Below are 16,781 nucleotides of genomic sequence, written 5' to 3'. Positions count from 1 at the left end.
AAACAAAAATGCTTCTGCTTTACATATAAAGACCCCCCTTTTCAGAATGGTGTGCTCTGGAATAACTGTTCCACCTGTGAATGCTAGTTCATCTTGACTCAGCCTCAAGGAAAGCAAAACTTCACAGGCAAAGTTTGATTTGGTGTGAAAAAAATGTGGAAGATTGGGATGGTTACTTTTAAATTCAGACTCCAGACATTCCCTTGCCTCACTTATCAGGGAGGTTCAGCCATTCGAACTCTCTCAGCGCCTAGCACAATACCTGGCCCAGCCTAGATGCTTAGTTAGTGTGCAACCATACCAAAAGCAAGGAGTTTTTGTCGTGGTTGTGTGAAAAGTGAATACACAAATTCACATAAGGACAGTTCTGGAGCTTCAAGAACTGTTTTGGCCTTTCAAGTCACAAAGGGAGCCCCTTTTGTGCAGTATTTAACACAGCCTAATTCTTCCGGAAGATGCCAAGTCTCCATCGCATTTTGTGCTGTGTAGACATTGCCTAGAAGTTCCCTTGGTGCCAAGTCTTTTGAAGCCTTTTGATCCATTCCAAAGAACTCTTGGAAGAGGAGAACTTCATAATTTCCATTTTTAGCCTAAAACACATGTCAACATGTTAACTCTTCTTCATTCGATATTGTGGGCCTAGGCCTGTGTAGTCACAAAGATGCAACTAAAGTGCTCCAAACTTTTGAATACATTTTCATCAAGAGACTTATAAGAAATACATTTGTTACAGATAAATGAAGCAGTTATATCCTGTGGCATAACAGGAAGAAAGATATTTTTCATGTTTTAAAATACTAGAGTAAAAGTTCCATATAATACATTTTAAATGTGCATTTTATTTTTTAAAAAAGAAGATCAAAAGGCTTTAATAGATGGACAAAAATTATTTGTAGCAGAATTTGATTTGTCTTCTCAGTGCTTTTTTTTTAATGTCCATTTTCTAGGAGCATTTCATTTTACCTTTTGGAAACACTTTCAGAGTGTTTATACTTGTGTTCATTGCTTTGTAGTTTTATGTGGTTGCCAGATTAGCTATTTATTTTTATCCAGTTTGAATTTAGAAGGACATATTTTGCATAGAGACAGATGTTTTCATCTATCTTAATTTTCAATTACTATATTTCCAAGTTCTGATAACATTTGGAATAATCGTAAGTTGTGGAAATTTCTCTAATATAGAAAAAATTCATATTGTGTACTTGCTGACTCGAATAGTAACCTACAGGTGTCTAGGCCTCTGGGAAGTAGGAAATTGATTATATAGTATATATTCTATATTAAAATACATGTAAAACCATACTATGTGGAAAACTCAAAGATTTCTCACATAGTATGGTTTTACATGTATTTTAATATAGAATATATACTGTATAATCATCATCATCATTATCATTATCATCTTTTAAATAAGACTTTATTTTTTAGAGCAGTGTTAGGTTCACAGTAACACTGAGAGGAAGGTACAGAGATTTTTCATATACGCTCTGACCCACACGCGCACAGCCTCCTGCACTGTCAACATCTCAGCACCAGAGTACTACATTTGGTTCAATCTATCAACTACATTGACATATTGTTATCACCCCAGGTCTGTAGTTTATATCAGGGCTCACTCTGAGTATTTTAATTCTATAGGTTTTGACAATGTATAATGTATAATGACACATGTCCACCATTACAGTATCAAACACAATGGTTTCACTACCCTAAAAATCGTCTGTGTTCCACATGTTCATCCCTTCCGCCCCAACACCTGGCAACTGCTGATTTTTTTTACTGTCCCCATAGTTTTGCATTTCTCTTATTACTTTAAGATGCAACATTTTTAATTTTGAAACATATCGCTAAAATTTGAAAGTTACTTAAAATGAATTAAATTTTTTTTGGTTTATATCTCAGAACTGTTTTTGCATTAAAAAGTTGTTATGAATGGAGGAACTCTAATTCTTAAACCAGAAATGAAAATTGCTTTATCTAATAATAATATTTTAGAATGCTATTCTCAATCAAAAGAATTGCAGCTTTCTGGGAATCTGAAATTTTCAAAAAATGATCAGGTCAGTAGTTCCTTGAATAAAAGCAAAAATATCATAATGCATTAGAGCAAAATACAGTACAAATGCACTTAGTTTTTTCTTTTTAAATGGTCTTTCATCCTGGATGACCATGGCATAGTCTCATTTTGATCTGGGCTGTTTCTGGGAACTTTATGCAGTTAGCTACTCAGTTCTCCACAGCTCCTTTGCCTTCTCTAGGAAGAGTTTATATGAATACTTTAATTACTCACAAATCTATAAAAGGTTATTAAGGAAATTAGGGCTAATGGAAAACATTAACAACTTTTTGAAGTAGATGCCATGAAATGTAAAAGGATGATCTACTAGATGTAAAACAAACCTGGGTGTCACTCTCAGGAAACACTGCTGGATGGGTGAAGTATCTGTGGGGGGCATCTCTTCTTTGTAAATTTACCTCACCCCACTTCTCTCTTTGTGTTTTAACTATTGGCATACTTTCAAACTGGTCTCTTACCCCCTTAACATATCCTCTATCCTTTTGCCAGCAAAACTAAAATGAAACTTTTTTGTATCAAGCCCCTGCTTAAAATCTTTAAATGACATGTTCTTCCTACAGAAAAAATTCCAAACTTCCTGACTGGGCCTGAATTTCGTGGATTCCAAAGTCAGGAAGATCCTAGGCTTGTTACTGGAAACATAACTGTGGTAGAAGTCAGCCTGACTTCACATTCTCAGGAGAGTGAGAATGACTTTGGCTTCATTCAGCACTAGAGAGTGTCCCCTCCTCAAAATTAGGGCATTGTGATCAAGAGAGGCTTGAAGCTGACTTGTAAGAAGTAGGGCCAAAGCAGCTTTCACAGATTCAGAGGAGGACTGCAAAGGGCAGATCCTGCGAGGATCAAAAAGTGCTTGATTGGGGGAGGAGGTGCACAAGTCGATGGGGGAATGAGGACCGTTCTAGGTCCTGGCACTTATGTCCTTGCACGTAGTAATTGTGCAGTAAGTGTTTGCTCAAAGGATTGGCTGACCCACAGCAGCAGTTCTTACGATTATTTTTTTCTTTCACTTTCTCAGATACCTGAGTCATAGGTTAAGTGGAATGGGGAAGGTGTGTCAGCTCTAGAGAAGCCGAGGGTGAGCAAAGTAGTTAGAGAAAAGTACTCTGGCTTTTTGTGAGTGTCAAGGGCAGCTTGGGCAGCTTGCCTTACCCCCTGCCCATCTGTGTCCCTTTAGGGCTCATTTTCTTGGATGTCTTCTTACAGGACACATTTTATCTTTTGTTGTCAGCCTATCTTGTTCAAAGGCCTGTTGCATAGTCATTACTGTTAAAGTATACTTGGCATGAAAATAGCTCAAAAGAGCAAAGAAAAACAGACCTCTTTACTTTCTTGTGTTAAAAAATTCTTAGGTATACCAAAAGGATGTGTTAGAAAGACTGTCTCCACAGTTTTTTGTATTAGTATATACTCATATCAGAACTCAAGGAAAACTGGTGCCCACTGGCTCATTACTCTATGGCTCATTCCTTAGGGAGAAATTGCTATTTTACTGTAGAGATAACTATAATTCTAGCAAGTTTAGCAAAGAAAACAGTATCGGTTGTACTTTTAAGATTACTTACATTTTGACATTGAAACAATTTCTATATTGGTAAATTATGTGACACTTCTATCAAAGTTAGATAATATACCATTTTTTGAGGAAATAATTCAGAATGCCTGAGTAGAAAGTACTTCTCCCAGAGAATGTGAAATTGTATGTTCCACTGTTTCAAAGAAAGTATAGAAAACATTGGGTACAGAATATCAAAATGACCACATGGATGATCAGTGTTGACTAGAAGGTTGATTTTTTTTTTTAAAAAAAAGGGTCCTTGAATTCATTATAAGTTGGCAGAGACCTTTTAAAAAGCATTTTGGCAATATCTTTAAAGGGCCATAATAATATCTGTGCCCTTTGACTCAGTAATTTCACTTCTGGGAATCTCTCAGAGGAAAGAATCCAAAATATGGAAAAAGTGATATGCATGAAAATAATTATTGTAGGGTTATTTATAATAATAATAAAAACCCTTGGAAACATCTGTATGTATAACAGAAACAGAACTGTGTGAATTTTACCTATGTAAAATATGAATATGAAAAATCCTGGAGAGTAACATATATAAATTAAGATGGTGTGTATCAGCATATATTCTTTGATTGTGAGCAACAGACAGGGACTTTGGCTAACTTAATCAATTAAATAATGTATTAAAAGGACATGGGATTGATTGTAGAATCCAAGGAAAGGCTGAATGACCAAACCTTGGGAAAGGAAGGAGTCAGGGAAGCTCTGAGGTTCCAGGTAGCAGAAATTGGATAATCCTATCTCCAGGGTACTTCCTCAGGGGACAATCAGCTCCACCAGATTTCTGTTCAAATGTCATTGTCCCTAACTTCCAGGAAATGAGAGATTTTTGGTCTGTCTTGGATTATATGCCCACTTTGTGACCAGGAGAGGAGGGACTGATCAACAGTCCCATCCAGACCGAATGCAGAAGGAGAGGTAGTTCCCCTTGGAGAAATAGGGGGGCAGTGGATGGCGGGGGATACTATACACAGTGAAGAAGGGAGAATGAATGCTAAACAGGCCAAAGCAACATTGTACAGTCGTAGTGGGATTTTTTTTCTTTTCTCTTTATAACCTAAACTTTCTTATACTTTTAAAATCACTGAATTTTAATCAATAAATGTATGTCTTAGAAAGTTAGTATGGATGGAGATAGAAAGATTTCCCATTATATTATTGCAAAAGACAACACATGTTGCAAATACTAACCTTATGAAGCAACATGGCATGAAAACAAATCACGTCTTTAACACTAAACTAAGTAACAATATCTTAATATCTTAATAAATGGAAATACCTGATGGAGTTTGATGAGGATCAAATGAAGTAGCATGTGAGAAAGTACTTTGCACAATGACTAGCACACACACAAAAAGTGCATATTAGACCCAAATAAGGTCTAAAAGGTATAAAGAATGAGATTGCAATAGCTCTTCAATGTTTATGTTGTAGCCAAAAAGCAACTACTGAGTTATATATATATATATTGGCAGGTGATAATGATTGTAAAATGTGTGAATTATGGTTCAATTTAGATTTTCTTTTGCCAGTGCTATTAACCTATATAAGTAAAAGTGTCAGCACCTGAATGTATTATCTGAGTATGACTTCAAGAAGCACAATTCATGAAGTAGCTGATTAATTTTCTCAGCTTTGGATTTATTAGCATGCCGTTAACCATGGCATATATACTTTAATTTAATTTAGAACTGTAGCAAGATGTCTCCCATAAGATAGAATTCTGTTAGTATATATAAATTCTAGTGAAAAGCTCTGAGAAATATATTTTTTTCATATCAATTAGTCATAGACCATCAACAGAGTAACAAGAGAGTCATTCTGCTTTTAATAAATGTTCATGTACTTCACCTGATTCCCTTGACCAGGATCTGTATGTGGAATGAATGGTTCTGCTTTGCAGTAACTACTCATTCAGTTTAAATGGAAGTTACTGATGGACTGGGCCTGGGCCAGGACCAGCAAGGGAGGCATATAGGGTACAAAATTTAAAGATACACTCATTGAGGCGTGTCTTATTTAATATCACATTTCCCTCTAGTCTCAGCTCTGGTGACAAAAAAGCTGGTCTGTGCACAGATTCAGAATTTTTAACTTTTAAGAAAAAGGAATCCATTTTGACTTTCTCTCCATTGCTCCTTCTCCCCACCCCCTGAAAGTTTTGCCTGATAGACGTAGAATATGTGGGTCCTAACAATACCTGTGACCCTTGGTCAGTTGGTATTAAAATCTGTTGTACCAAAAGATTCATTCAAAATCATGTGGCTAGTTTTGATTTTTAAAATATGTTTAACATTTATTGAACATTTACTCTGAGCCAGGAGTGGAGCTAAGCATTTTTCATTTCATTCTCAAAATAATCCTATGAGATAACTATTACCATTGTAAAGATGGGGAAACTGAGGCATAGCATTTAGGTAACGTGACCAAGATTCCAGAGTCAACAGCAGATCCAAAGTCTTACTCCAAAGTCCATGCTTTTGAATACGGTGTTAGCCACCACTATCCTGGCCATTTCCCCAGTTATTCTCAAACCCTACTCCCTCCTTCTCACCCCCAAAAGCCTCTGGGGTCATGAATCGCTCTTATGATGTCACCTGATACAGGAATCCTCCCTTTCTTCCACCAGCTTATCTTCCTTTTGCTAACTTCCCTTCCAACTATTTCCACTGTGCACACTAAAAACTCTTTTCCATTGTTTAAAAAAAAAAAAAAAAAAAACCCTCTCCACACCCTCTGTATCCACACTGTACTGCCTTTACCTCCAGGCCTTCGCCGAGACCTGGTTCTCCCCTAGGAACATTTCCTTCCTTTTATTTCTCTTAGGTAAAAGATGGAGAAGCCCTGTGTACCGCAAAACCATTAGGAAGTGGTGTCAGCATTATCTTAGTTCCAAACTGCCTCTTTCACCCTCGCCCTCCTCTGAAATTTGTCCCATTTAGCTTTATCGCTTTTAACAGGTTTTGTCATAGCTGTCTGCCTATATTCAGGTCATTTCCATGCTTTGACAGCCTGCCTAGGCTTTTCTTCTTCCCAGTTCCTGTCGTCATCCTAGCAGATTTTAGCATTCCTGAAGGAAATACTTCAAACACTCCAGCTCTTAGTTTCGTGACTTCCAATTTCATTAGCTTTCATCTGGCTCCACTGAGAAGTGATTTCCATGGCCTCATCCTTGACCTGATCATCTCCTCAAACTGTCCTACCTGAAGTCTCGTTTTTCGCCCAAATCACACTATATCTTTTCTATTTCCACATTCCCAATTTCTTCATTCTCACTAAGCCTCTTGCTCTTATTTATGAAGACCTCAACTCACTTGACCTCTCCACTGTTTCATACTCTCCCCAACTCTTCTTGACTTTTGTTTTTCTTTTACCCAAATTAGATCTCATGTTTGACAGTGAAATCACTCTCTCACCAGCACTTTCAATTCCTTGACTTCTTTATCCCTTCTTTCCATTGTTTTGGTTTTGATTTCCAAGAAGCAGACTGTGAGGAACTGAGTGCCAATAGTTTACTTAGGAGGTGATTTTGGGAAGTGCGTGTAAAGGCATGGAGAAGTGAGACAGAGAAGGGAAGGAAGCCACTGCAGGGCGTGTTTAGAAGCAGGTTGCTGCTGGAGGCAACTAAGGCTCAATTCAACTGTGAACCTCTGGGCAGCTGTGGGAAACGTCTCAGAGTTGCCCTCCACCAGAGATAAGGCGCATAAGGTATTTACCCACCAATATCCACGTGTCATGGGCTGAGGGCTGCTCTGAGGAGAACTTCTTCTAGAATTTCTTTCCTCCCTTTTGACTGAGGACCAAGCCTTCTTACACAGCTAGAGAAAGCCCCAAGGCAGAGAGTCTCAGCTGCTTGTGTTAAGAAGTTGTCAACATGCACAGGAAAAGTGAGTGCCAAGACTATATGGTTGGGGCTTGCACAGCGTCTACTACATTTGTCTACCATGCAAACCTCTCAATACTGGGTTGGTCCTAAATACTGTCTTCTGTATTATCGACTGTATTTTTGTGCTATTATGAATATATGATTTCTGATCTCATCAGGACCCATAAATGACATAGTATTATCTTTTAACTTGTTGCCTCTCTTTCATTTCCCTCAATACTGATGATTAGACTCAGACAGATTGAGTTCACGTTTTGGCTCTACCTTTTGTGAATTTGGGCACATATCAAAACTCTCCAAACCACTTTCCTCTTCTGTAAAATCAGGAGATTAATGCCAACTTGATGTTTCGTTATAAATCGTTTGATGAAGTAATAAATACATCCATATATAATAAAACATACATATAGCATATGCAATTATAATAAATATTTTATATAATATGGATATAAAACCTCTGACAATGACTAATACATAACAGGAACTCATTAGCTCTTTATCTGCTTAGTTATCTTCTCTTATATAATCCCGATGCTTTTAGCAAATGGCCTTGCTTTGTATAGCTCACAGAGAAAATAGACGATCAGCTATTAACTCCACGACTTTTCAATGCCCTACAAACAGAGAATACTTACCTACACTATGTTTATATATTCCTGAGTTTCAGAGGGGGCGGTACTTGTTTGCCTGTTCAAAGCTAACTTTTATCTCAGCCCATTTCTATTCCTGCAGAACTTTATATCATCAGTTACCAGCATCTCCTTCCCAAATCTTTAGTCTTTCTATCTTCACTAATTTTCTTCAGAGAACTTTCTTTAAATGATTATAATCTCTTGGCTTATATATACATTTCATTTTTACTTTAACCCAATCATAAATTACATCATATTCTTTATTAATTGAAGCAATAAATGTTCTTACATCACATAGCTGCCTAGATGGATATCAGTGTTACAGAAAGTCATGTTGCTTTCAACATGATTTCTACAGATGCAGGGGTTGAGGACCTAAAATATTTATATTCTCTGGGCATTATAGGTTTATGGAAAATTGGGGAAAAGTTATGAGAAGATGAAGAAAATGGGGTGTAGGTAATAGGTAATACGTAGGAGTTAGGGCAAGGTGTTAGTCTTTAAAAATCAAGGAAAAAATTTATAACCACTTAAAAAGAAATTTTAACATATGCGGTATTTCTGTATTTCACCCTTATACAAAACAAAATATCATTGACATACTAAAATATTTTTTTATAAAGTGTTTAGACGTTAGGATTGTGAAGGCAAAAATAGGTGACAGACTGCACATAAAAAAACTTGTGGGAGTTGCTCTCTATAGTAAGTAAACATACTGAAAAAAATATGTTCCTATTGTATGTGCCAATTTATCATTAGTATTTTTCTTTTATTCTGAAACACTTATTGAGTGCCTACTCTGTGGATTTTCTCATTAATGCTCTGCTGTGCTGTACATAGATTGTGAAAATGCAAGAACAGTAAGAGGAAGTTAATCTTAGACTACACCATGTATAGAGAGAATAGTAACTGGTCAGTTTGAACCTGTTCCTTAGATATCCTAGATGCTAGAGCCAAGGTCATTTCACTGTTTCTCCTTTTCATGGGAATTAATGAAGCATTTTCTGATAATTTGGGCTCCAATTTTGATCAGACCTATAATTACTATAATTTCATTGGTGATATGCTTTGCAATTTTAAGAGGGGAAAGTATCTTTAGTGTTTTTAAAAGAAAATAGTTAACAAAGAAGAGAAACATTTCAAGTGACATTCTTAATGGAATACAGTTCAAAATCAAAGCTGTGGGGAAATATTGAATTTTATTCAATAGTTCTATTTTAGCAGTAATGTTATTGTTATTATTTTGAAACTATTTGCATAATTGTAAGATAAAGCAAATACGTATTTTAACATTTTGGTAACCACATTTTCAGACCCAGATCAATCAGAAAATCCTGCAGTGTTAAATTTTAATTGGAATTCATGATCAATCTTTTCAAAAATGTACTTTTATCTACTGAAAAGGGGAACAACGAGCACTCTTAATGCCTAGATTGTGGTCTCTTAATACCATTTTTCACTAAAATAAATCAGCGTTTTCCACTAAAAGGTATCAGAGCTCTTTGGAAGAATGGGTCATTCCAGAAATGAGACCAGAAATGTACAAGATGTGTGTGGGTCATCTTGTGTTACAGTTAGCAAGGAGACATCAAAGGTTCTAATGAAGTCCTGTTAAATGGACACAAAAAAATGTGAAAGGATGTGATTAAATATGCAACAATCGGATTTTCAAGAATAATTATTAGTATTTGAAACATGTTGAATACATAAAAATCCATACATTAAAAAACTCATTATTTTCCAAATTATTAATATGAAAATTGGTAATTAAAAAGACCCAAGCACTCATCCTGCCTTTCCTTTTGTAATCATATTTCTATATATCCGAACAATTTAGCTGAGCCGTTCTTTATGGAAAAATTTTTAGCTAATAACTACATATAGAAGGAAGAACTAGAAAACTATCATTTTGCAAACCCTTATGAAATAATTGATTCAGGCAAAGTTATCACTGAATTAAACTATTAGATGAAATATTGATAGAGAATTTTCCAGTGGTAAGTCAGGTCATCAACACTGGAATTCTCTGATCAATCATAGCTTCACAGACAGGACAACATAACATTGTGTGCCTGCTGACATGATATATATAATAAGCAGCACAACTTATGAAAAATTCTTGCCCCAAAAAACTTGACCTGGGATCTAATCAAAAATTTAAAATTAAATTCTAGTTCATGGGCAGTGTGGAGATAGAGGAGTAAGTTAAATGATTCTTGAAGAACTAAACAGATAAATCTGGAACATGGGACATTTTACAAGAAAATTTATTTCTTCAGTAAGTCAGATGTATACAAAAAAATTACAGTTGGGATTGAAGGAAGAGTGCTACACTAGACTACAAAAACATAAAGGCACGTGCTAACCAAAGGTGATGCACAGGCCTTGTGTAGGTTCTGATTCTAGAAAACTAATTAATACAAAACAGCTTTTGAGATAGTCTAGTAAATTTGAATATGGCTGTGTTTTAGAGGATACTAGGGGATTATTAATTTTTTTTAAGATAATGACATTATGGTTATATAAAAAATAATTTTTAGAGATACATGTTAAGTAAGTAGGGATGAAATTATGTCTGGAGTTTGCTTTAAAATATTCTGCAAGAACAACAACAACATAAAGCATGTATCAAAGTGAAAATCTTGATAATTATTGAATCTGCATATATATGGGGTGTTATATTATCTTTTTATTTTGTGTATGAAAATTTTTCATATGAATCTTTTAAAAAAGGAAATGCTCAGACTATAGCTCCACTTTTCTATTTTAATTATAGTCTCAAATATTTAAATTTTTAAATGGAAATGAGTGTTCTGATAATGACTTTGAAGTCTTCCTCCAGAAAGAGTTTTCACATACTCCATCTTCCCATTACAGCTGGAGTCCTGGCCCAGCCTCAGCCTTTCCCATGTTGTAGTGACCATTGAGATCAATGATGCTCTTATGCCAAACAAAGCTCATAGAGCCTGCTCTGTGCAGGTGGGTGGACAAGATTCATTGCTTTTTGTTATAGAAAAGCTCGGCAATGATAGCTGGGTACCACAATAAGTATTCAGTTCATGTGAGGATTCTGTTAGGGACTAAGTAGCTAAGCAAACGAAGCATTTATCCTCTTTTCCCTCAGTTTTCTCGTCTCTTAAGTGGCTGTTATATTGTTTTTACTTTGTTGTTCAAGGGTCAACTCAAATATCTTGAATACTTTCTTGGCCCTACCAACCCAAAGAGTTATTTTCTCTTTGTCATTCTCGAACTTTTTACCTGGAAGTTAGGTACTTTAGGGTGGTATTTTTCAGTTTAGTTGGTCATGAAATCAAATTAGTGAGTTGCAACCAATTTTTTTAAATTTTATTTTATTACTAGTTTAAAGTATACAGTACATTGATTAGACATTTACATAGTTTATGAAACAATCCCCTTGATTGCTCTTTCTCTCTCCTCTGGCTCTCCACCTAGCCATTATATTAATGCTAACTGCATTCCTTAGCCATGCTCCCCATCCCCATGACCATCTATCAACTACTAATTTTGTAATCAATTTTTTAAAAAGTGAAATAGAATAGAAATCAGTGTGTTAGATATAGTAGAAGTATTATTTTCTGAGATTTGTTTCAATTGTGTGTGTGTCTGTGTGTCTGTATGTCTGTGTGTTTTCTGGTATGATATAAAATGTATTTCTTGCTGACACTTACAGTTAAAACAGTTTGAAAGCCACTGTTTTAGGAAGTATGAAACCTGCAAAGAAGAATGTGGTACAGATGAATGATTAGCAATTTATCTGAGTGTTAGCACTTGGAGCTACTACTTTATGGTTTATTTTTAACACCACCAGTTTATTTCAGACACCCCCTGATACATGTATGTTCATGTGTGAGTGCATGTATGTTTCAGCAGCAGAACAGTGGTAATTTGACTGAACCATAATGTAGTTTTAATATTCAGTTAGGATTTTATCAAATAACATGACTGCGCATTTATATTACCATTGTGCTGCCAGGTTAAGTAATAACATAGGTTTTGGAGGGTCTTGGGGGTGAAACAAGCTATAGATGATGAACTTTTAGTTTCAGGGTTTGTATTTTGAGAGAATTCTTAGGCCTTTAGCAGTGTATCTTAGTATATATCGACTTCTATTTACAGCTCATCTCACTTGGGCATTCAGGGAGCAGTTTTGAATGTATTTGGTGTAAATCTGGGCTTACAAATTAATTTGAAAAATGCCAGTTCATTTCTATGTTTCTATACATAGTAAAACATTTTAATCCTGTCTCTGTTTAATTGAACGTTTATTCACCTGTGGTTTTTCTATTACTCTTTAAAACTCTCTTAAAATATCAGTGTTTTCAGAAAAATTCTGACCATTGCAAAAGTAAATTAGTAATAGAAATTAACTTTGCATATTTCGAGGTATGTAAAATGCACTTCTTGCTGAGAGTTACAGTCAAAACAGTGTGAAAGCCACTGTTTTAGGGAGTATGAAACCTACAAAGAACAGATGAATGATTAGCAATTTATTTGAATATTAGCATTGGAGCTACTGTTCTATAGTTTATTAATACCCAATTTATTAATACTCCAAACTAAATAGGCTTTCATTCACCTGGTGTTACCTCCATTTCAGTAGAATGTCTGACTAAATTTCAGCTGGACAAGATCATTTGAAAATGTGTTCCTACATCTGGGAGAAAATTCTAAATATGCCCTTATATTCATGCTGCGGTCATTTCACAGAATTCAGTCTTCTTGGCTGAAGGGAAACAAAATTAATTTGTATTGAAATACCTCACTTCCTAGTGAATTTTCTTAGTGGCTAAACACATGGAACCTGGCAATCAGACAGCCTGGGTTCCCAAATCCCATTCTGCCTCTTATTAGCTTTGTGGCAGATAACAATTTTCTTAGCCTCCCTGAGCCTTAATGTCCTCATCTGTAAAATGGAGATAATAATAATGCTTACCTTATAGTGTTGATCAATTGAGACAGTGCATGTAAAAGATAAAGCATAGTCCATAGCATATTGTAAGTGTTCAATAAATGCTATCATTTTGTTTATTTCCAGAAGAGATTCCATTCTTATGAAAATATGTGAGAACTATATGAGGTTAAAATCATTGTGGAATATTTATTTGCTATACTTCTGAATAAACAGTGAGCTCCTTAAAAATAGTGATCTCTGCCATTTCTTTCCTTTAGAACTCCTTATAGTTCTCCCTGTAATAATTCATACAGAAGGTGCTTGTAATAGAATGTCGATCGCTTACCTGCAATTGATGAAAAGGTGAACATTTTCACAAAACGATTATCTGCTTCATTTTCTTCACCACAAGTTTACCATGTGGTTTTGGTGTTATGGAAAACCACATCTTTAAAACTAATTGGTGTGCATTTTTAAAAAATGAGTAAATTCCTTCTTGTAATGGGTTACCTTTGATAAGAGAACATTCTTTTTCCAAGGGAGAGAAAATTCAGTCTCAGATGTTTGTAATGTGTTTCTGTAGCTGGCATTGTTTGCAAAAGGGAAATATTTGAGCTTGGCATTTGTATAAGTTTTCCTTATGATGTACTTATTTCTAGGGGACAGAACTGCTTTGGGGCAAGGATAATTAAGAACGAACATATCGGTCTTTTGAAGAACTGTTTAAAAATGAAAGCTAAGCTAATGCTGAAAATGATGCTTAAAATTCACTGGTCTCCCTCCAGAGTAATTTCTGAACTTTGGGCATTCAGCATTTATTTTCTAGCTGCAACTGGATAGTCAGCTCTTGCCTGAAAAGCCAAGGTTAAACAAAGGACTAAGAAAGTATTTCGCTAATCCATTTAGACTGCTATACTCTGGATGTTTGGGCCATTTAGAATTCACTGGATCTTTCCACAGTTTTCTTCTCTGCTTCTCTGCTACATACATACAAACTTCAGTGTTTTAATCTTTATTTGAAACATTGACCAGCCTGTTCAGTCATGGCCCTGTTTCACTTTAACTTCCTCAGACTGGGCTGCCACATAAGAATGGCATGTTATCAAAATGATTATTGTTTTGCATACAGTGTCTGTGGGCTGTTAGGCTGTGTCGAATTTGTACAGCCTGACATTTTGAGGGTCTGTACTGCTCGACTCTTCAAGGTTGAAGTTTTGCTGTTGCTACTATCGCTATTTCCCTTTTAGTTTGCTATGCTTCAAACTTTCTCTTTTTAGCAAAGCATTTGACATTTTTATAGTTATTATCTTAATGTGTATCACAAAAATTGTATGATTTAATATACTTCAGATGACCAAAAATGCAGCCTTATGCCCTTATTCCTTTTCAGTACATGAGAGGCTGAGGAAAATTATTTACTCTGCTGAATTATTTCAAAGCTGTAACATAATTTTATAAGATCTGATTACAGTGGGGCTTTTATGTTTGTTTATTTATTTATATATTCTAGTCTACCATAGACTCACACTTACATTGACTAAGTGGATTAAAACGGACATGCTCCACATCTCTATGCCGTGTAACACACTTAGGGAACTGGGCAGAACCTTTGTTATAGATGCTTTCACAGTAGAAATGTAAACAATTGGGACATGACAAAGGTAACATGTCCATTTTCATTAGAGATTCATTTTAAGGAACATATGATTACATATGACTTTATAGTTGTTTGGAAAATGTTTGTATTCTAAGTTGTGGATAACCTTTTCCAGCATAGTATATGTGATAGTGTTTAAAGTCAAACAGACCTAGGTTTGCATAATGACTGCTCTATTTAATAATTATAAGATTGGACCATATAATGAACTATTCCTGGTCTCAGTTTTCTTATCTACTAAACTGGATAATAATATCCACTCTATAGGACTATTGTTAGGATTAAATGAGAAAAATTATCTATAGTATTTAGTCCAGTGCCAAATACATAGTGGAGAGTCAATATATAAAAATTCATTCCTTTCCTTCACAGAACTCTCTTCTTTTTATGGAGTCTGCATATTCCTACTACCCAAAGTATTATTTTTAAGGCCCCTTCTAGTGCTAAAATTTTATGATTCTGTGATAAAGCCAATATTTTACATTGGATCAATTCCATTATATGATGCCTTACTCAGTAGTAAATATAATCAGCTAGAAGAAAAAGGAACTGATTTAGCTGAGTCCCATGCGAGGATGACAACAGTTCTTTACTACAAGGTAAAATGGTTCAGGGTAACAACAGCAGGAAATAATTTGTTATATTCATTTGCTAAGTGGTGAGACAACATTAATACTCAAATATTCCTAGAGATTCCTAAGAATAGTGCTTTTCCTAATACATAAATGTTAACATGGAGACTCACATGCTGCATAAAGATATGCTTTCTTTGCAGCAATAGATATATGACAGCGGAAAGCCAGCCATCCCAGAATTCAGCCACTGGTGTATTGCTACTGAGCACAGGTAGCATACATCCAGGAGGTGAAGATCATAATAGCAAGTGATTGTCCTTTACAATGACAGACACACTTATACCCTTCAAAGAAACCGGGGTTAGCAACAGTATTTTATGAATAAAAAAAGGCAATATATACATACAGGTACAAAAAGAGACACAAAGACACACACATTCACACACACCTCCCCTTTGTGTGCATGCACAAATATCACACATATATACACACAAGAGACAGAAGGCAGATATAAATGATAAATATCCATTTTTTAAAAAGATCTGAAGTGGACTTCAGTAATATAATACCAGTAAAAGGAAAACTAAAACTATAAAATGAAAGGGAAAAGTAATATACTAAAAGCAGATTATTAAGACATTTGAGCTAAGATTTCACTTATTTGGATGTTACTTTTTTCTGAAACCCCAACAATATGGAATACACAGAACCAGGCAGTAAGCAACAGGAGGCTTGTGGGGAACTAATATAGATATCCCATGATTATCAGAAAACCCAATTCTATTTTTCAAGCCCTTTTTTACCTAACAAGTTTTTCTTTTCAAGTTTTCTTGCCTTCGGAATTTAGACAAATTGACCTAGAAAAGAATACTGTGACATAATAATCTCGGCAAAAAGCAATAATCCTGATGAAGATGGAAGGAGTCAGGAAAATTATAAAAATTAAAATAAAACAAAAGAGAAAAGCCCAACAGCCAGACATCAGTGGCACATAGCATTACGTGTAGAGTAATCTTTGGGGCTTTGTCATTTTATAGCGCAGTGCAATAATTATTGCTAATAATGGTAGTTATGAGTCATATAGACATAGGTTGGATTATGGTAGATATTCTTTAAGAAAGTAGGTGGTGTGTAAGAACATTTCACAAAGGTCTCTATCCCAATTGTGAAAGGAGGAAGAGTTGGCATTTCACAGATAAATATTAAATATCTAAAAATTTACTTTTGTGAAATAATATCCATTAGGATTCATGAGGATGTATAATGCATTTGTAGATTGAGAAAGTAGTGTGTGGTTCAGGCAATGTGGAGCACATTAGAGTCTTGAAATCTTGGTCATCTCACTAGTCAGCTTGGCCCCTATGCTTCCGTCAGATTAGCCTGGCTATTGACTGTCCATGTGGATAAACTGTGCTATTCTCAGTCTCATAGAAGAAGCAATATGGAAGCAATACAGCTATTTTAGCTGC

At 35.3% G+C, this 16,781-nt stretch overlaps 1 protein-coding gene across 2 annotated transcripts in view; it reads left to right on the top strand.

Moving 5' to 3' along the window:
• The window catches only part of MAML2 (mastermind like transcriptional coactivator 2), a 325,423-nt gene that overhangs the window by 35,158 nt on the left and 273,484 nt on the right, over positions 1-16,781 (top strand). The gene's annotated exons all lie outside the window — the stretch shown is intronic.

This window comes from Pteropus alecto, unplaced genomic scaffold (assembly GCF_000325575.1).
Source record: "Pteropus alecto unplaced genomic scaffold, ASM32557v1 scaffold12, whole genome shotgun sequence".
NCBI lineage: Eukaryota > Metazoa > Chordata > Mammalia > Chiroptera > Pteropodidae > Pteropus > Pteropus alecto.
Note: the sequence above shows the minus strand (reverse complement) of the source record. Positions and strands in the feature narration are given on the sequence as shown.